We start from the raw sequence: 22,412 nt of genomic DNA, 5'->3' as shown, positions 1-22,412 counted from the left end.
CGCTGCTGTTCAGTGGAAGTGTCGTGTTTCTTTCAGTGAAAGATATTTTTCCTCCTTGTTCCTGGTGCTAGCCTTGCAGAAGTGCTGCAGAGGAGGAATGTGCATTTGCTAATAATCCCATGATCTAAACTGAGGATGCTTTGCTGAGGAGTTAGCTACCTCGTGCATCCCACTTTCCTGACACACCCTTGTTGGGCTCTCGGTAACTGGTGTACTATGATTAAAGCAGAACTAGTTCTCTGGTCCGGGTCTGTGGCCCTTCAGCTGTTCCTAAACTCCGGGGATTGCACTTCCCAGGGCCTGGGTAGCCAGGGGTGAGCGAGCAGGTGTAAAGGTCTGTGACTATCCCTAATTAGAGCCAGCGCGACTGCTCTCAGATTGCTACTGTAGATGGGATTGCAGAAATGCCAGCGGGCAGCAGGTGGAGCCAGCGCATCGTGGTAAGTATGCCTGTGTGCGTACAAGGACAGCAAGGTGTAACCAGCCCCTCCTGAGCGGCAGCACGTTTTGTCTCTGCCAGCTCTGCCCTATAGCTTAACAAGAGGTGTGAAGGTGATTTAGTTCCGCTGTGGAACAAATTGCAATCATCGTGAAGGTCGCGTGTACAGACTGGAGATTGGTCCTATTTTTAAAGTCTTGCATCGGCAGCTTTGCTAGACTAGATAAATCCAATAGAAGCAAGATTGGTTATTTGCAGGTAGATAGATATTCAGTGTGAAGGAAAAAAAAACCCAACCAAAAAGCCCCCAGTCCCTGTCAGCACGTTAATAACTGTCAGGAAAGGTCAGGGAAGTCAGTATTGTGTGAGAAGGAGCTCAGCAATGAGTGGATGCCAGATAGAATATGGAGGGCGCCTTGGGTTTCAGGGATATGATTTTGGATACCCATGGACTCTGTATTCTTCTCTTTTTCCTACCAGAAGTTGTGGAGATTTATAAGCATTTTACATGCTTTCTAAACAAGCTTTAGGTAGGCAGTCCAGATCCCCCTTATACATTGCTTGAAAAATGTTGACTGCTGTGACTTACTCAAGCGTTGTGAGTCCGTAGGTGTAGCTGGTAGGAAAAAAGACCCCAGCAAAGCAAATTCCCAGTCTAGTTCTGCAAGCCCAAATATTGCTGCCTTCCCTGACTTGGTGTGAAAAATGCTCAGTAGTGATACAGAACTCATGAGCTTTGTTTTTGCACTTGCTGTGTGCTTCGACCCATGCCACCAAATCCAAAAGGAGTGGTGGTTTTGTAAGTATGTGCACACACACACAAGTGCCAATTGTGAAATATTATGGGAACTGATACTCAATTTCACTTGTCAGGCAATACCAAAGGACAATAAACTTTCATGTCTCACTTTGACATGAGAGCCTTAGGAGACCTACTGAAATGGAAAGTGCTTTCTTTCAGTCCTGGAAATCCTGTGTTCTGTGCTGTCTCTTCCACGTGGTTGGCCCAACTGATTTCCACAGCCAGCAGCTAGGAATACCTTCTGTGAAGCTGTAAATCCTGCACACAGGCTGCTGATAAGAGATTTCTGAGATCTGAGAACTATTACTTCATCAACACACCTTGGTATTGGGCATAACTGAGGTACTTACACAGTGATTATTAATATTAGTAGATCAAATATGCCTTGTAATTTTAAAACTCTGTGCCTTCTTTCATTTATAGGTAAACTTTATTTGTTTCTCAGAGTCCCTGCTACATTGCATAATTTTAATTCTCCCTGATGCCAGAGTGGGCTTGATCTGATCCCAGTCACATGCTGGTTTGTGTAGTAGGGGAGCTACACTTTAATGTTAAGTAACATATGTTGGCAGTATCAAATGCAGAGGCATATGCACATAATGCTTACAAATATGCATGGTTCTTTTTATGCATGTATAAATTTTAAAAATTTTTCTTTAACTCTTCTAAAAGACTTAACTTTTCTATCATTATCAGTTCTGTGCTCTGAATGTCCTTGTTAGTGTCACAGTGTTGGTAGGTTTCCTGTTAGTATACCAAGTCTGAAAACCCTATGGTAAATTGCTGTATGTAAAGTAGAAAAGTGAGCAGTTCTGATCTATAAGCTTGGTTCATTTTGCTCAAGTTTGGAATTAGCCCATAAAATGCCTTTGGTGGTGAAATCTGTACTTTTAGCTGCACTTGCAGTTGGGTTGAGTTTCTATTTAATAGATCTTAGAACTGAAATTTTAGGCACATCTAGTATCCTCTTCTTTTTTTTTTATCTTCTCAAAAGTATCACAGTGTATGATTGTGAGGCCTTGATTTGTTAAGGTCATAGAAAAATAATTCTTAGACTTCCCTTGGGGAATTAACTAGAATGTGATTTATCAGTGGGATTTTTCAGCAGCACAGCAATTCTGCATTTTGATTTCTTTTTTTGTTTCTTCTTTAATTATGGACTCAGTAACCTATGGCTCTAAGTGTAACAATTGAATTTTGTAAGCAGATTAATATTTGTTAGGGTAGTCTAAGGGGTTTGGTACTTCATTCGAAGTTAGGAGTTGTGGATTCAGTTTTGCCATAGACACCTCATCATGGGCAAGTCACTTGTTTCTCCTGACTGTGAAATGTGGACCCTGGAACTTTGTGGCCTCTAATGAAAGTGGCACAACCATTCGGAGCTGAGATGTTCCAATGTATGGTAAGAGGTTCAGTAGGATGTGGAAGTTTTAGAACAGGATTTGCTTCACCAGTGTGGCTCTTGTTTCAGTGCCTATGTGAGTGAAGCCCTTTTTGAAAATCTTTGTGCACTTACCTACAAGTCTTCAGTAATGTCAGTGTTAAGATTTAAAAACAAGCCCCACAAAATGTAAAAATAACCCTCCCAAAAGTGAGAACCTGTTTGGCGCAGAAGTCTCCTGTCGTTTACATGACTGAATAGATGGGCCTGCCAGTGTCTCTTCTTTACGGTGGTGCACAAAGGTGTTAATGAAATCAAAATGTTATCAACAGTCAGTATGATACAGGGGATTTGAGGCATGTGCCTGAACTGCCAAAGCGAACAGGGCTCTCCCTGATGGGAGGAGCGTTGTTGCCCTTTTGGCTTTCAGTTCTCCTCACAACGCTCTCGCAGTGGTGATTGTTGGTGTAGGAGAAATCCCAGTGATTCCCCCCTGCTTTTGCAAAGGACAGCCTCGCAGTTGTGCTGAATCAGCAGTTTTACTTGAGCAGGCAGTGTACCAAGCAGTGGTGGTTGTGTTTTGAGTGTGTAGTCAGGCAAACTCCCTGAGCTGTGTGCCACCTTTGTACTGCCCTCTCACCTCAGGCTGGGCTGTTGCTAAGGGTGCTCATGAAAACACAAATATTGGTGGTGAACAAATAAAATACATTAGTTCCATATCACCCTGGGGAAAATGTAAATATTGTTATTTCTGAAAAGGAAATCTTTGACCTTCAGTATCAGCCTTTTAATAACATGATTAACAACTGTAGCAATGTTACAGACTTTTCTGTGGGTTCAAGTTTTTAACCTAGTGCTGATTGAACTTGCACAGGTGTGATTTTAATTTCTGTTACATAGGACAGTGAGAAACTGATGCCTGCAGTTAATCTTTTCTCAATTCCAATTTACAGAAAAATAACGCATGTTCAGGTAAGCTCAATACTTAATACTACTTTAGAAAGGCAGACTATTCAATTTGACTTCAGGAGCCGTAAGATCATAAAATTGTAGAACAGCCCAGGTTGGAAGGGACCTTGAAAGATCATCTGGTCCAACCTTTCATGGGAAAGGGAGTCTAGATGAGATTATCTAGCACCCTGTGCAATTGCATCTTGAAAACCTCCTACAACAGGGACTCCATATGTCCCTGGGGATACTGTTCTGGTGATTCATCTCACTAAGCAGTTTTTTGTCTGTTGAGATGAAACCTCTCCTGGCGCAACTTGCTCCCATTGCCTCTTGTCCTCTCTGTGTGGTTGCTCGTGAAGTTGGAGCCTCAGTCTTTGTAGCTGTGGAATAGTGTGATGAAGTTTCCTCTGAGCCTTCTCTAGGGAGAAACGACCCACCTCCATCAGTCTTTTCTTAAAGGGCAAATTCTTCATCCCTTTGATCATCTCTGTGGCCTCCTTTTGGGACACTCTCCAGTCTGTCCACGTCCTTCTTGAATTGTGAGGACCAGATGGACACAGCACTTGGGATGAGGCTTGACAAACCTAGAGTAGTAGAAAGTGACAATATGTGCTAGTAATGACCCTGTGGATGGAGCCCAGGATCCTATTTACTGTTGTTGCTGCAGCAGCACGCTGCTGACCCATGTTCAGTTTGTTCACCAGGATGTCCAGGTCCCTTTCAACAAAGCTGCTCCCTACCCACACAGGTCCTAGCCTGTACTGGGGTCTCTGGCTATGCTGCCCCAGGTGCAGTGAAGTGTGAGCTCCAGTATCGATCTCTGGGGAACTCTACTAGTGACAGATTGAATGTAAACTATTAACCATCACCCTCTGAGTTTGGCCTGTGAGCCAGTGTCCTACCCATCTCACAGACCAGCTGTCCAATCTGTATTTTGCTGGGTTGTCCCAGCTCTGGAAACAGTGTTGAATGCTTTGCTGAAGGCCAAGTAAACAACATCTTCCACTCAAGATTTAAGTCTGGATTCCAACATGGTTTTAACAAATATTCCAGAAAGTGTGATTAATACTTTTGATAGGTACATCAAGCTGCTTTGAAATGATAAAGTCTTTTATGCCTCAGAACAAAAAAAAAACAAAACACAACCAAACCCAAAACAATATAAACAAAGAAAAATCTGAAGTAATTACCCTGTCAATTTTATGTACTTACTCAGTGCCTCCTGTTACAGCTAATCTTCTGCAGTGGCTAGTTCTAGCCTGAAGTTGTATGTGCTGGGTTTGAGCCTACAACATGGGAGTTCTCCCTGTGGTGCAAATTTGTAGGAGGACAAAGTAGTGGAAGTTACTGTATAAGCTTCATCCCAACTGTAAGTGGACTGTTTGGCTCGTTAGCATAGTCACAAAAGGTAATTATTGCCACTTTGTGCTTGATGATGTGTGTCGCTTGCCATATTCAATAGATCAGCAATACAGTGAAGTTGCTGGGGTTTTCCAGATGAGACTATACCCACAAAGTACTTTATCTCCTACCTTCTTGTAGTTCCTTGTTTGGATTTTTCACCCTTCTCTTCTGCCACCTTAAAGCTCCAACTGCAGAGAAGCTTGGATTTTGGTGCTGATGTCTCAGCTTGGAAAGGATTAATCAGATTTGGTCAGAATCCACCTGAAATACTGACAGCTTTGCTCAGAACAGGACATATATAAAAGTCACTTCCAGCCTAAAGCATTCTATGATTCTGTAAATAAATAAACAACCACCAGCAAGTGCCAAAATAAGTTCCATGGAATGCTACTATCTTATGCAGTAAATGCATAAATGCCAGTTGGCTGAAAACTCAAATGGTTCTTCACCTTGAAGGTGAAGAGTCACCACTTGGCTCTTGGTGATCCTTTTGGCTACTGTGTTTTTTGCATCTTTACAGGTTTCATAAAATCATAGAATCATAGAATTGTAGGGGTTGGAAGGGGCCTTGAGAGATCATCGGGTCCAACCCCCCTGCCAAAGCAGGCTACCCCCCAGCCAAAGCAGGCTTTTGGTTTGTTGTTCTCCCCCCGCCCCTCCCCGCCATCCCCTGATGTAGCCCTGCCCTAAACTTCAACATTCAACCTCACAGTACCTTCTCCAGCCCATGCAGCATACCCACCATGACACCTTTCACAACGGTGTGCCCCACTAGTTTCAGAGGTGCTTAGATGGGAGGAGACGAGGTGGAGTGTGGAATAGGTCAGAAGGGGAGAGATATCAAAAAAAAAAGCCAGAGAAATGCTGTGCTGAGGTATGGATTTCCAGCTGGATCACGTTTTGTATTTTACAGTTCTGTCTGCATTCCTGTGATGCACAGGGGAAAATGAGGATTTTTCTATTTTAACTGGAAAGAGCCACCCGCATGAGAGAAACATCGTGACCCATTTTCCTCTTCATAATTTTTCTCTCTTTGTTTTCTTTTTCCTGTTACTTGAGTGAAGCTCTCTCCCACAAGTGGCCGCTCATGCCCAGCATTTTTTCATAGCTGACAGTGGAACTACTTGCATAGTGGGACCAATTGGACACAGCAGGAGGGTTCCGCGGCCTGATGGGCTGTTGCAACACGTTTCTGTTGTGCGTGGGCTCAGCGGTGCTACATGACAGATGATTTTCTGTTCTTACTGCTCCAGCTTGCCAAAGACTTCAGTTTGTGCTTCCACCACCACTGGTGAGATTTGTGGTTGTTCATCACCTCATGGATCAGGTCTTTTTGTTAATGATGCCCTTCAAAAAAGTGTCATACTTACGTGCAGACACCGCCTCATGTTAATTCCTTCAGGGTCCGAGGGTAGCATGTCAGGGATGAAGAAGAATTGGTTGAGTTAACGAAGGGGAAAATCGATTACAGAAATATTAGTGGCGCTACGTTAGCTGTGCCTGCGCTCCCAAAAGGATAAGCTAAGGGCTGTCAAAACATTGCAGTCTATTTTCCAGTTTTATGTAGCTTTGAGTTTGGTTTTCTTAGAGATGAGAAAAAGGTTTCACAAAAGCCTGGTTGGTTGGTCTTGGTTCAAAAGGGGATTAATAGGTTTGCCTCCCGTGTCTCTGTCTCTGTGTTACACACAGCGATTTCCACTGGGCTCAGCATTTCTGAACAAACCCCACACAACAGGTCACTGGAAGAGTTGTCTAACTGGATGCAGAAACTGTGCATATGTGATCCTGTGCAGCTGTCTGAGGCAGCATGGGGGGAGAGGTTGAGGTGAGGAAGTACCTTTGTCATGCAGGGCCAGTTGCTAGACAAGTGCTTAGCCCTCATGTTTAATGTATCCCCTGATGCCAGCAGAACTCCTGATGAAAATGCAGTAGTGGATCTGGATCTAGCTCTCTGCATTCACGTTTTGCTGTGCCCACCTTGGTTATTTTAAGCAGGGATCTTGATCCTTGTTTAGCTTGCAATAAATTGTGGATGTCCTACTGCTTGCAGAAGGGGGGACCAGGCTCTCTACTGATTCTTTTCACCTTGGGTGCAGAAGTAACGCAGCAGACTTTGAAATGTGACCTTCATATCTGATCGGTATGTTTCTTTCTAGATTCCTGGGAAGATCCTTAAAGACAGTAGCCCTGATAGACAGGAAGAGGGCTAGACATTGCAAAGCATGAATAATCCTAAATTCTACCCTGGCCCTTTACCTAATAGAGCTCTGAGTAATAAGATTACATTTCTGAGAGAGCCTGAGGTTTCTACTTCACCTTCTGCTTAACAATAGTTTTGTGCATTTGCGTGGGGTTAAAACGTTCCCCACCCCTTCACCTGTGTGCACCTGGCAGCCCAGATGTCACTGTAGCCTTTGCTTGCTCTGTCAGAGCATGGGACAGCCCCATGATCATGTCAACATCCACCCAGTCTGCAGACACACTGCTACTCAGGGTGAGCAAAAAGGGGTTTTGCATGGCCCCCTCTAAGTGACTGTGCAGCACAAGAAACAGCTTTGTGGTCTACAGAGTAGGATGGGAGAGGGGAGGGAGCCCGTGTCCACGTTTCCCACCTCTGCTACCAAAATCACTGTTGCAGCAGCTTGGGCCCCAGTTCTGGTGGTAGAGATCCCTGTGGACAGACAACCCCTGCCCCGTTGCTTGCAGCACCCTGGGATGGAGCACTGTCTGTGTGACCCTCTACAAGAGTACTACCAAGGCAGGATTTGGAGGGAGCAACACGAGCTGCCCCTAGGAACTAGAGAAACCAGGAACCATGGGGAAGAAATCCATGTATGTTTACTGTGTTTTGGTCCCGTCTTGGTCTTACTGCAAGAACTGCTGTAAGCATTTACAGTGTAAAAACTGTTTAGCTCAGAAGCCTTTGGGGGCAAGTTATGTTGCATCGGTGGCATCATGCTGTAGGTGCCAGCCAGTACCATGTCACGGACCCATTTATAGAAGTAAATGAATGTCTGGAAGCCATTGGTCTGACCACTTCCAGCTCCACAGGCCTGACCATTCGCCTGACTCTCTGTAATGGTGTTGCAAATGTCCAGGGACTTTTTCAAGTTAGATTTAAACAACCATGATACAACATTAGCTCTGGAGGAAGAGTTCCTGCCTGTTGTGATGCAGCAGTTTAGGGCATGTTTTTCTTTACCCAGGGGGACTGATGGGAGAGGCTTTACCTCACCTCCTCGTACACCTCCGCAGTATAAATATCCCTGCCTGAGCAAGGCTCTCCCTTGGCTCCTTTTATTGACAAGAGACAGCAACACGCCTTTTAAGGAGGTGAGTCATCAGACCAATTTTAGACATTTAAGTGAGATTAATGGTGGCTTCCCATTATTTTCTCCTCTCTCCAGCAACTCAGGGACCTCCATGGTGTCTAGATGTGATTTAGCATGTGTTTTTCAGAAGCCTGTATCTGTGCAGAGGCATCGCTCTGCCTGGTTAGATCTGGTTTCTTAGTTGTGGGGTTGATTTTGATTGGTGACGCACATAACACGCAAACAAAGCCATAGATGGGTGTGTTTATGTTCTATTTTGTCATCCACCCCAAAGCTGGGTTTTGTTGTCCATAAAGATGATGACCCAGCACATTTGGTCTCATGTTCGACCACAGCTTCTACTCCACCCCATGGCCCTGGATGGGGTGGAAGTGAAGCTGCAGTCAAACGTGAGGCCAAATGTGTGGACTTCAAACACATCTCACATGTTCATAACAGTGCCCAGAAACACCCTGAGGGGATGCCTGCACTCTGCCACTCTCTACTTGCTCCTCAGACATCTTGGGGACCTGGTGATACTCCTGGTTTCAGGCCATGATTGCACAAGGCAGAAGAATTACGTTAGGGTAAATAAGAGTGTGATTCAGGACAGAAACAGATCCATGGTTTTCCTTAGTCAGATGCTTTACAGGAGTCTCCAGCAGGTCCGGCTGGGGAGACGGGTCAAGGTGGAGGGAACTGGGCTCTTTTCTGTCACGATCGGAGTGCTCAGTGTTTTACAGAATTCTGGTGTTGAAAGCTGCAATCTGAGTGGGTGAGGAAAAGTTCAGACCTGCATACTTAGCTTCCAGAAAATGCCCACATGAATTTCGCCCGTTAAAGCGGAGCAACCACAAGGGAAATTCTCAGAACAGACAATTTAAAATTGTAAATAGAGATGTAACAGGAAATTAAAGTAAAAAGGAAAGACCTATGACCAATACCCATAAAGAATCATTTGACCAGTGTCTAGATCCCAACTGCATAACAAATCTAGGCAAACCACCAAGAAATATCTATGCTATGCTTTTTCAGTTATGTTTCTCAATTTCAAACCACTTGAAGTAAATAAAACTGGCTCAGGAAATTAGTGTATTAAGGTTTTCATTGATGTAATTGTAACTGTAAAACATCTTTTACAGTATTAACATCAGCATCCAATCACTCCTTTGCAGTCAGTAGAAGTAGATGCATCTGATAATTAAAGGCTCAATCCTGATCCTGCCGATCCTTTCGGAGCTGCTTCCTTTACGCTGCTGAGCCTGTCAGTGCCTCTTCGTATTTGGTGTGTGCATACAGGTAAGAGATTTCGAATGATGAAAGACCCAGTCTTCCTGACAGCAATGTTTTGGTCATATCTTCAGTGGTTTTGGTGTTGGGGAAGGGTGGATACCCACCTGACATCAGAATCACAGAGTGACCTGAGTTAGAAGGAACCCATAAGTATATTCTACTCCAACTCCCGGCTCTACACAGGGCCACCCAAGTCAGAGCAAGTGACTGAGGGCATCGTCCAGATGCTTCTTGAACTCAGTGAAGCTCCGTGCTGTGACCACTTCCCTGGGGAGCCCGTTCCAGTGCCCAACCACCCTCTCAGTGGAGAGTCTGCAATGGTTGTTAATGAACAACTGTAGACCAACTGCCCTCTGTCAATCCATGATGTGACTTTATGAGTAACTACTCACAAGTTGGAGGTGAGTCGTCAGCACTAGGTCACTAAAACTCTTGAGTTCACAAAACCTGTATGGCAATGCTGTCACTTGCACAGCACCACTGTGACTTTAAGTCACCATCTGTGACTTAAAAATGTGATGGAAAGACAACATTATTCTTAGGTCTATTTTTAAGCCCAAGAGAACAAATAATACAGTTGTGAGCTTGCAGTTTATTAGGCTTCCTTCTCAGATTAATATATCCAGACATTCAGTGCTGGAAAAATTTTGAAATGAAATTCTAGTATAGCATGTGACTGCACACACACACACACACATATATATATAAAATATGCACTCTGTCTTATATATGACAGCATAGTAGTAAGAGTAATAGAAAATCATAGATCCTGAGTACGCTGTTCTTACTCCATTAAAGTTGCCTGTTTTGGTGTGTTTGCACAGAGTGGCTTGATGTTCTTTTAAGTGAAAAAGAATTTTTTTTTTAAAAAAAAAGCTCAAAGCTTTTAACACTATCTCCCTACCCCAACAACCAGACATGAATTTGATTTCATAAAACTCAAAGGGATTTTATTTTCCCCTCTAGGCTAAGAACAAGCATGAAAAATGTCAAAGGAGGCAACAGATAATTATCTATATATATTCATATATGTAACAGCATATGCATTTTTACACACACACACACACATATATATATGAAACTTCCACTTTTGCAGTACAGGGTTTCTACGGGGCTTTACCATGCCAGGTGTAGCAGTAATTCCAGTCGTTTCCCCTCCCTGAGCAATATCCCATCAGGTGGAGAAACAGGGAGCAGAGCTGGAGCTCTGCTATTCCGAGGAAAAGCTGTCAGAAGCACGTGTTTGCTTTGCCCTTGAGCTCAAATAACTGTTTCATTGGTCTTCCCAGCAAGCTCAGAGTCCTGTTTGTTCCTCTAATAGGGAGGGAATGAGAAGACTTGTGCTCCTTTTTTACTGCTGCTGTTTATGGAGGTGCTGCTGTGTGCTCGAAGGGGCTGAGGTGCTTCCAGAAGAGGTGGGTTCCTGCATGTGCTTGGGAACAAGCTGATGAGCGCCTACAGCAAGGCGGGGGGGTGTCATTTCTTGTAGTTTTTCAGTATACCCAGATAAATACAATTAAAAAGCAAGTTATTCTTCAAGTACCTCCTGGCCAGGAGGAGTGAGTTAAGTGACACATACACTTATCGTATCAGCAGAGTGAAAAATGGGGAGTTCTGTAGGGAGTCACAGAATCACTGGGTTGGAAAAGACTTTTAGGATCATCAAGTCCAACCATTCCCATCCTAAGCTAAACCATATCCCTAAGTACCTCATCTACCCTTTTTTCAAACACACCCAGGGAAGGTGACTCAACCCCCTCCCTGGGCAGCCTGTTCCAGGCCCTGGCAACTCTTTCAGTGAAGAATTTTTTTCCTAACATCTAATCTGAACCTGCCCTGGTGCAGCTTTGTGCCATTTCCCCTTGTCCTATCTCCTGTCACCTGGCTGAAGAGACCATCGCCCACCTCTCTACAACCTCCCTTCAGGTAGTTGTAGGCGGTGATAAGGTCTCCCCTCAGCCTCCTCTTCTCCAGACTAAACATCCCCAGCTCCCTCAGCCATTCCTCATATTATTTGCCCTTCAGCCCCTTTACCAGCCTGGTTACCCTTCTCTGGACTCGCTCAAGGACCTCAATGTCCTTCTTGTGGTGGGGAGCCCAGAACTGGACACAGTACTCAAGGTGTGGCCTCACCAATGCCGAGTACAGGGGCACATTCACCTCCCTAGACCTACTGGCCACACTGTTTTTGATACAAGCCAGGATGCCATTGGCCTTCCTGGCTGCCTGGACACACTGCTGACTCATACTCAGTCTACAGTCAACCAACACCCTCAGGTCTTTCTCTGCCTGACAGCTCTCCAGCCAGTCTCCCCTAAACCTGTAGCACTGCGTGGGGTTATGTCCCATATGTAGCATTCTACACTTGGCCTTGTTAAACTTCGTTGAGTCAATTGAGTCTTCCTTGCTTGTCATCTTTTGCCAAGATTTGCTCGGATTTTCTCTCCTTTCTGAGTAGGCTGTAAGAATTTCTCTCCAGAGTTGGTGTCTCTTCTGTTCTCCCTGGGAGCATTTATGCAGGGGCTCGGGAGCTGCTTTCTTCAAAGTTAGAGATAAACATCACAGGTAATTAGGTCCAACTTGTGAATCCTCCACCCTTGCAAGAACTTAAGGGCCCCATTTCCCACATAAAACAAAGCAAAAAAAATATGAGTAGGCAGAGATAAAAAGTATTTCCTCGAAGACCATAGGGTGGTGAATATATGTACCTCTTCCCCACATATGACCCTAAAGGCAGTAGGAAGCTTGCCAGTGAGAATCCAAGCAAACAGGAGTCAGAAACCTCATCTCGTTACGTGCACAGGTACTGATTGGGATAAAAGAGATCACAGGGCAGTTTGAGGTCTGCAGGCTGCCTGCTGCTGTAGAAAAAGCAGTCCTCTTACCCTCTCCCGCGTGACTTGGAAGTCTCCCATCTCACCCTGCAGCAAGCCTGGCTCTACAAGAAGCAGGAGGGAGCAAGAGCATTTCAAAATCCCAGCATGTGCTACCATCGTGAAGAGCTGGTTAAGGCTTTTTGCCCTTAGGAGCATTTCAGAAGACAAAAGTGTTTTTTTCGTGGATTAACAAAGAGAAAAAGGACAAACCACAATTTCAGGGTACAAATATTTTGTTTGTAAAAAATGGAAATTATTTTGGGAAGTGGGTTTAAAGATTCTTCTTTTTAATAGAAAATGGTTTTAAGAAAACAGGAGAAAACTCAGTTTTAAACTAAGTCCAGGCTTCTTTGGAAGTCCAAAACATTTTGTGAGGGGAAAAGAAGTGGAGAAAAAAAGGCTTTGTAATCTCCTTCAAAAATACTCAGGATGTTTTGAAGGTTCTATGACTTGGTTTTCATCTTGCTCTGCCTCTTAACTGTTATAATTTATCCTCCTCAAGATGCAGTTTTATTTGTCAAGGAATTCTGTTAAATACGTCATGCACTTGAAGGTGGCGAAGAGGAAGGTTCCTGTTGCAAGGCAGCATTTCTGGGGGCAAGTCACACCACTGAAGCTCTCTGCAAGGCAGATAAATGTGTCATAGGAAGAGTTTCATCCCACAGACTTTAATGACTGTGTGCAGTGAGTGAGTGGTCTTTTCCTTTCTTAGAAGTACATCGTACGCGTCCTCTCGCCGGGTGGTTGTTCTCCTGCCAGCCACCGGCCCTGTTGGGAAACTTCCCTTCTCCCTGCTAGAGTGGGGCTTCCAAAAGGCAGCCCAAAGTTCAGGATGCCACTGCAGGTTATGAGCTGGAATATGTTGCTGCTTCTAGGTGGGGGGAGGAAGGTGATTTATTTCTCTGTATGTTTCACCAAAGATTCACTGGGCTGTCAAATACCTGGGAGAAAGGATCCTCAGTGCATGATTTATTTCTAAGATTTTGAAGTCTGTGGGCATTTATAGGTTTCCATGCTAGTAGATCTCATTGCTATTTGTCCTGACGTTGATTGGTTTTTTTGGGGTTTTTTTTTGTTTTTCTTTTTTGGTGACAGACACAGGCAGCAGAAGTCGACAAAAGGAGCAATAATTGAGGTTGCCTAACATTTTTAAAAACACATTAGGCTTGTCTAGATCCTATTTTCACTTGTTAATATTTTTGTTAAACCTCAGCCCTGCAGAATGGTATTTTCTGCACCAGCAGGTTTCGTCAGAACAGAGTGTCAAAAAGCAAATCACAAAGGGCTCAATGAGTCTCTAGTTCAGAAATAAACCATTTTTGCCACTGTGAAGTCTCAGGAAGAAGGGGGAGATGATGCAGTTTGCCCTGAAAGTGGAAGGACTGGGAGGGAGGTGACAGCAGGGTCAGCAGAGCAGTGGCAGTTAGTGACTGAGAGGGAGGTGATGACTGAACTGCAACTGAAGCAGAGAAAATGGGGCTGGAGGAGGTGGAACAGGTTCTGAGACTGACATTCCTTTTCTGTTGAGCAATAAGTGGTCATGGAAGTGCTCATGGGCTGTCCAGAGGGCCAAAACTTTGGAGCGTCACCAGAGGAGGTGACTTGTGCTGAAGAGGCCCCACTGTATAATAAACTACCAGAAGATGAGAAGCCATGTGCCCTGCTCACTGATGGGTCCTGTTGTGTTGTGGGAAAACCTTGGAGCTGGAAGGCTGCTGTGTGGAGTCCTACACCGTGAGTTGCAGAAGCTGCTGAAGGAGAAGGTGAATTGAGCCTGCAGAAGTGAATGCCATCCAGCTGGCTTTAGACATTGCTGATCGAGAAAAAGTGACAATGCTCTACCTCTGTACTGACTCCTGGATGGAGGCCAGTGCCCTGTGGGGTGGTTACAGCAATGGCAGCTGAGCAACCAGCAGCACAGAGGCAAACCCATCTGGGCTGCTGAGCTGTGGCAAGATGTTGCTGCCCAGTGAGAAGAAGCTGGGTGTAAAAGCACATCATGTAGATACTCATGTACTCAAGAAATGCTCCACTGGGAAACATCAGAACCCCCAGCGGGTGGATTAGGCTTTTAAAGCTGAAGTGGCTCAGGTGGGTTTGGACTGGGGTGAGTTAGTTAGAGCTTGAGGCACCCATGACACATCAGGATATTTAGGAAAACATGCAACATACAAATGGGCTCATGATTGAGAGGTGAACTTGATTACTGATGTCATTGCACAGGTTATCTGTGAAAGTCATGTGTGCCATAATCAAACAAGCTAATCAGCTAAAGCCTTTTTGGTGTGGAGGATGATGGCTGAAACATCAATATGAGGAGGCCTGGCAGATTGATTACATCATACTCCCACAAACCTGCCACGGCAAGTGCCATGTACTCACAGTGGTGGAAGTGACTACTGGATGGTTGGAAACATACTCTGTGCCACTGCTTGGAATCAGAATTGTTTGGATTGGAAAGGGCCTTTAAAAGTCATCTGCAGTGAGCAGGGATATCGTCAACTAGATCAGGTTGCTCAGAGCCCCATCCAACCTGGTCTTGAATGTTTGCAGGAGTGGGGCATCTGCCACCTCTCTGGGAAACATGTGCCAATGTTTCGCCACCCTCACTGTAAAAATTTCCTGCCTTAAATCTAGCTATATCAGTGAGCAGGCTGGGGGTGCACAAGGAGTTGGGAGGGGCCAGCTAATGAAAGGGATGTTCTATACCGTATAATGTCATGTTCAACAATAAAACTAGGGGGTAGGGTGGTGGTGGTGGGGTGCTGCTTGGGGGCTGGCTGGGCATCAGTCATTTGGTTGTGAGCAACTGTTTTCATTTGCATCTGTCTTGGGTTTTATTTATCTTTGGGATTTTGGGGGGGTTGGGTAATTATTTTCCCTTCAATTAAATTTTTTGTTATTATTTTATTGAAATTATTAACCTGTTTTTACCTCAATCCATGAGTTTTCTCACTTTTACCTTTCTGATTCTCTTCCCCCATTCCACTGTGGGAGAGCGAGCGAGCGAGTGACTCTGTTGTTTGTAGTTGCTGGCTGGGGTTAAACTATGACACTTTGCCATAGAATCACAGAATGGTCTGGGTTGGAAGGCACCCCAAGGATTATAGATTTCCAACCCACCTGCCACAGGCAGGGCCACCAACTTGCAGGCCTGGATCTACACAAGGTTGCCCAGGGCCCCATCCACTCTGGCCTTGAACACCTCCAGGGATGGGGCATCCACCACCTCTCTGGGCAGCCTGTTCCAGCACCTCATGACTCTGTAAAGAATTTCCTCCTAATATCTAACCTAAACCTTCCTTCCTTTAGCTCCATTCCATTCCCCCTTGTCCTGCCTTTTAAAAAGTTGATTCCCCTCCTGTTTGTATGTTCCCTTCAGGTACTGGAAGGCTTCAATGAGGTTCCCCCCGCAGCCTTCTCTTCTCCAGGCTGAACAAGCCCAGCTCCCTCAGCCTTTCTTTGTAGGGGAGGTGCTCCAGCCCTCTGATCATCTTCGTGGCCCCCCTCTTATTGCCTGTCTTATTGCTGGAATAAGTCTGTCCGCAGCTTTCTGAGGCCTGCGAATGAAGTCACGCCGTCCCAGTTCTGAGACTCATATTACAGTACTTTGGCATACCTTCTACTATCTAGCTACTCTTGCCCCATCTACTGAGTAAATTTATTGCTCATCCTGGCTTGGTTTTGGCTGTGGAGAGGGCCTGGGGAAAAGTAACATGATTTATGAATTTGACCTATGCAAAGATGGGAATTACCCCGGGAAGAGTCTAGGTTTGATTTTGTTGGAAGGGTAAGAATGACAGCGATTTTAGCTTACAGCTGCTCATTGACATGTCTTTTACATTCTTTTTAAAAGACTTGAGGTTTTTTTAACTGAATTTTCCCATGAAAATCTATTTGTGTTTATATTCAGCGTGTGGATTTACTTGTTATGTGAATTAAATGGGGGGATGAAGGGGGGGAGAGACATAAAATGAAAAAAGTTGGTTTAAGCACTTTAACTGTATCTGTTACAACCCATCTTTACTGTTCTTGTTCAGCAGCCAAAATGCATTCCTTTTCTATAAAAGAAGGAACACGAGGGCACCAGCTCACAGATCTTTAATGCAATAAAGCCGTCTCTGAGGCTGATGTGAGTCGCTGCATCCTGCTGGGCATGGATGGGAGAAGAGCAGAGACAGGACATGCCAGCAGAGAGATGCCCAGCACCCTCTCTGGTTCCTGCTGCCCTCAGAGAGGTCAGGATTTGCCCCTTCATTCTCCCATCTTGACTTGTCTTTCTACTTCTGAGATTGCCTTGCCTAGCACTGGCCAGGCACATCTCATGCCATATTCCCCCTTTTCTTTTTCCCTTTCTCTTTCCAAAAGACATTCTTTAAAACTGTGAGTGGAAAGCAGAAAGGGGGAGGGGGAAAAGTAACCGTGGTATTTTTTTTTTGAGAGTTTGTTTTTGGGGTCCTGTTTGATTGTCATGGAAAAAACCTGCCCTTTTCAACTGGCTGTGGGTGAGACCCAGGGGTCCAGCAGGTCTCCTTGGTCCACCCCACAGCCTGACCTGCACCAATGCCTTCCTCACCTTGCTGCTTCCTTTGCAGCCCAGCTGGTGCCTCACAGACCTGCCAGGCATCACAGCCTTCCCTCTCTGCCCCCATTGTCCTGTCTCTGGCTGGTGGCCATGGCCAATGAGGTGACGCTGCTGCCAGGCTCACCGCCCTCCATTGCCTCTTGCTCAAGCCCCCCGGCCACACATGACCAGACTGGAAGTGGCATGACTGAGCCCCGATTGCTCTGTCTGAGCATGCATGTGGTTTATGGAGTGGTGACAATGTGATGTGCTTATTTCAACCAGATGTGATGGCTACGTAGCGTGGTAGCAGCAGGAACACTTGACTGCACAGTAAGTGCCATTTTGCTTGGGTAGAAGTTTCTTAATTTTATTTTAAAAGTCCTGTTATTACTTCTGAGTTTGGTTAAGCTCATGTAATAGATACATATACGCCATGTATTAGTATATATATATATAATCTGAAAATGTAGAAGCTGAAGATATAGAGCTTCCATGGTTAACAGGATTTTCTGCTTTTAAGTGAAAAAAGTTTTTTATTTTGAAAAAAGGTTTAATAAGGCAATGTGGTTCAGCCCCAGGCAACAGCTGAGCACCACGTGCCTGTCGCTCACTCCTCCACCAGAGGAGAAACAGACAGAGCCCCACAGGTTGGGGTAAGGACAGGTTACTGACAAAAGCACTGGGGAAAGGGAACAATAACAGCCTGCAGCAGAATTCACACACACTGGTAACATAGAGCACTACACGTAGGCCAGACTGCATCCAGAACTTTCCCAGAGCTGCGCTGAACAGCCTGGGGCTGCTCAGCTCACTGGTGCTGGCTGCTTGGGGAAGGTAACTGTCCTGGCTGGAACCAGGACATAAGGAAAGTTCCCTTTCCCCCCAGAAAAAAAGACCCAACACAAAAAGATGTCAATGCTACTTTGTGCCTGTCAAGGCCAAACTTCTACAGGACTGACAGAGACTATCGCAGTGCTTTTGGATGGCTTTGGCTGCCTTGTTTATTGGTCCAGCATTAACTGTCAGAGTTGCAGTGAGCAGCTCAGCCATCTACAGAGGGTCTGATCCAGCTCTTCCCACTATGCAGAGCTCTGTGCTGTTAAATATCCTTGGTATAATTCTTTTTCACAGTACCATTTTTATGTTGTTTTGAACAATAAGGTTTTATTTTTATAAATTCTGGGGTGCAAGGGTTAGAAGCAATGGTGAAGGATGTTGATTCACATGTATCCCTTTCGCCTTCTCAGCACACAAGGCAGCACTGGGAACCTGCCTGGTCTGTGTCTCACACTCTTATGGTCCATTGGTCTACTCTTGGCCTGAATGACTCTCAGGACCACGCTGACAGAAATGTATTGTTCCAGTACATTGTGCTGTGTGTCTGTGATGTCTGTCACTATCAACTGTAACTGGGTGCTGAAACTTGCTTTTCTGGAGAGAGAAAAATCTGAGATCTTGACAGGCAATGGCTGAGGAATGCCCAGGTGATGTTTGCTGCAGTTTTCATCCTGGAGTCTTGTCTTAGCCAAATTTCAGGTCAAGCAGCTGGTTTGTCTTACCACAAAGCATTAGATTGGTGGTGATTCTTGGCTTCTTCCATTTTAAATAGTTACTTTTATTATTACTGGTGATCAGTTCACTTCACTGCCCCATCTGCGAGCTTCCTTCGTTCATTTGTGAGTGATAAAGTCCCTGTGGACATCACATTGCAGGTGAAGGAGGTCATTACTTATTGTTTCTAAGAGTCACAGCTTTTTCACTTATTTCTGGGCTTTGGTAGTCTTGCTTAACCTTCACAGGTGTCATGTTCTCATGCAGGTTATATGATCCTGGGTCAGGGGTTTCTGCATTCTTACCTATGGATTGTCACGAGCCATGCCATATTTACTGCTGTCACTGAGAACTTCAGAAATGCACGTCTGACCTAGCAAGAGCAACGTTTAGAGGTAAAAGGATATCAACAGCCAGAAGTCTGTTTAAGGGAAGAATCAGAAAATCTGATCTGCCTTCCTGAGCTAAGGAATCGATACAGAAAGGCAGAGGGAAGGCATACAGATCAGGAAAACTTCTGGATTAATTAAAAAATGCAGAAATCTGGCAATCAGGTATTATTTTTGCCATGAGGCAATGCTAAATGCATCCAGAGGGTGAAAGGCAGGCAGAGTAAAACAAAGTGATGGACTGTTGATTTTTTTTTTTTTTGACCCCATGGAAGAGGAATGGATATACTTTGGTCAAAAACAGTAAGGAGAAACCTTCCAAATATCTGACTGACAGAGCCTTCTGCTGAAGCACAGGAGTTGGTGGGAACCCTCTGAAGATCTGTGCCATTTGTGACCACTGCTGTGCCCCTGGTAGGGTCTTTAATCACTGCCATGGGGGTTCAGACAAAAGTCAAAGATGCTCTGACTCTATTAAGGAAATGGGACAACAGGACTGGACTAAGAAAGGCTTTTAAAAGACTGGAAACTGTCCTGGAAGCTTTTGGTATTTGATTCATCAGTTTACCTAAAGGGTAACCTGGCATTTCCTGTCGTGAACACAACCAAAGGCTTTTCCCCAGCTCTACCTGGGAAATTGAGGGTGAATTAAAGAAACTCCAGTGATTCCCTGGCAGAAGTATTGGGAAAGATGGATTAAGAGACAAGGATAGTGAAGGAATGTGAAGGAAGGTGTCTCCCTCACAATACTGGGCCTCTGAGGAGAAAGAGATAAAAAGTGTAGTTATTAACAGCTTCTGCCAGATGCCTCTTGAAGCTCCGAGACGAAACCGCTGCCGTTGTTCCCCGCCACTGCTGAGTGCAGGTACCAGACTGGTCTGGCAATCGATGACTTTGTCATACCACAAGCCTTTGGGACACAGCACAGCAGAACGTTAACCTGAATCCAGTGCCCAGAGGTGACAAACCAGTGCGTGTAAGGCGCTGCAGGACACAGCTCTGAGGACACGCCTGCGAAACAAATAAAACAACATTGTGATAAGTGACAATAAAGCTAATAAGAAATACTTACAACAAGTTTGTTTTAACACTCTCTGGTCAGATGTCATCAACTCCACCCTTTGTGCCTCATACTAGGTTTCAGGAAGGACTGTTGTGGTATAACCCCAGCTGGTAACCAAGTGCCATGTGTCTCCTCACACTCCTAGCCCCCTAAGGGGATGGGCAGGAGAATGGGTGCCCTGCCTGAGGCTGTCAGTGGACCCGGTTAGCAGCCCCCAGACCTGCCCATTGTGGTCAGCTCCCTGGGACTGTGCCTGTTGGTGAGCACATGGCCTGTGTTGTGGTTGCTCCTGCTCATCCTCACTTCTAGAACAGCCCAAGTTCTGCTGCTCCCCAAGATCAAGATAGTACCATGATGATCATTCAAAACATCAAGAGCAAGTACAGTTGGTGCTTGGCTTTTAAGCTGGATATCATATAGTGGCTGGTTTTATTCCTGTGCACTGTTTCTAAAGTCTTAAACTTGATTATGTGTTTTTATTCAAAAGTTGTACTCTTTCAAAGGACAACAGAGTGCAGTTCTGCCCAGGGTATTTGGGAGCGGTATAAAAATACAAATAATATTGGCAACCCATTGCTGTTATTTTTGCAGTTTATTTTAATCAGTAACCAAACTTAAATATGATTTTTCAGCTCTGCATTTTTTCATTCCAAATCTTTAATGTCTTCCAGATCCACTCCAGGTTCACTGGACTGGGTGGTAACTAAGTCTTAATTTTGATCCAGAGGAAGCTGCCATGCCCATGTTGAGCATTCCTTATTTGCTTACTTTTGCTCTTTTATTTTTAGCTGTATTTTGTATTGCATTTCTCTCTCTTTGTGTGTTTCAAAATTATTTTAGACTTCTCATTTTTACATGGCATTGGTTCTTGGCACTGAGGTCAAAGTCTGGAACTGAGCAAACTATGAAATTACTGCATCAGCACAACCACTTGAAAGTCTCTGTTATGTACCCGGCCCTGTGTTTGCCAAACCTCTGCTCAACCACTGTGCAGGATCCTGCATAATATATTCCTCAGCTGGGGAAGAGAGGGGTCACCCATCACTTACCTGGCTAGCTGTGGTCTGGATTTGCCTGCTGAGCCCTGAAATGCCAGGCAGTCAAAGCTTTTCCTTGCCAATGAAACATTAAAGGCAAATTCCCCTACTTTTTGGTATGTCCTACACTGAAAGACCCTTCTGCAAGAAACCTGTTTTACCGAGTGGGAGTGCAGCAGTCGTCCTCCATGATGCCCGGGATGGGTGAAGTTCTGGGCTGGTGATTGATACTCTGTGCTTTGAGACATCGTGACTTTGAAGTCTCACACTTTGCATCTCTTGGGAAGCTACAAATGTGAGGGGAAGTTGCTTAGGAAGGAGAGGGTTTTTTGGTTTGCCAGTTGGACTTTGTGTCAAAAAGAAGGTCTACCTGTAGTTCTGACAAGTCCCAGGTCATATGGGCACAGCATGGGACAGATACCTGAGCAAGACGGGGTGCTACCATATGGCTAGCAAAGTTGGAGAACCCCTCAAAAGGCAGATGCTGCCATCTCAGGCTGTTTGCAGCTGGGGGTGCAAGGGAGGTGGCCTCCCAGCCAACGCAGACCTCAGGAGAGGTCACTGCTGCATCCTCCTCACCCTGCCCTTTCTTACTTTCTCTCACATTTGGTACGCTGTCTCCTCCCCTCTCCCTTTCCTCTCCTTCGCTACCTCAAGCAGCAGAGGCCTGTGCTTCTGGTGAGACCAATGCCAGGGTGATGACTTAGCCCATAAACCTAGAAATCTTCACACCACAAACCCCATTTCTGAGTCATTGCAGGCTGCCTCCGGTGGCCTCAGGGCTTAGAGCAAAGGAGCGTCTCTCTGGGTGTGAGGAGTCACAGGCTGCCGACTGAGTGGGTGCCCATCTCAACCGTATTCATAGAATCATAGAATCATAGAATTGTAGGGGTTGGAAGGGACCTCGAGAGATCATCGGGTCCAACCCCCCTGCCAAAGCAGCTCCCTAGGACATATCACTCAGATAGGTGTCCAGACAGGTCTTGAATATCTCCAGAGAAGGAGACTCCACCACCTCCCTGGGCAGCCTGTCCCAGGGCTCTGTCACCCTCACTGTGAAAAAGTTCTTCCACATGTTGGTGCGGAACTTCCTGTGCTCCAACTTGCAGCCATTGCCCATTGTCCTATCCCCACAGACCACTGAAAAGGGGTTGGCTGATTCCCCCTGCATCCCCTGCTTCAGATAATTATAAACTTTAATTAGGTCCCCCCTTAGTCTTCTCTTCTCAAGGCTGAACAGTCCCGACTTACTCAGCCTTTCCTCATAGGGTATTGGTGAGTGCAAGCTGAAAACAGGTACCACCTGGTATAGGATGGATGCTGGTGGTCCTCTGCTGGGTTCTGCTTT

The sequence above is a fragment of the Gallinula chloropus genome, assembly GCF_964237585.1.
Source record: "Gallinula chloropus genome assembly, chromosome: 1".
In the NCBI taxonomy this organism is placed as follows: Eukaryota; Metazoa; Chordata; class Aves; order Gruiformes; family Rallidae; genus Gallinula; species Gallinula chloropus.
The sequence above is the reverse complement of the archived record's forward strand: the minus strand, read 5'-3'. Positions refer to the sequence as shown.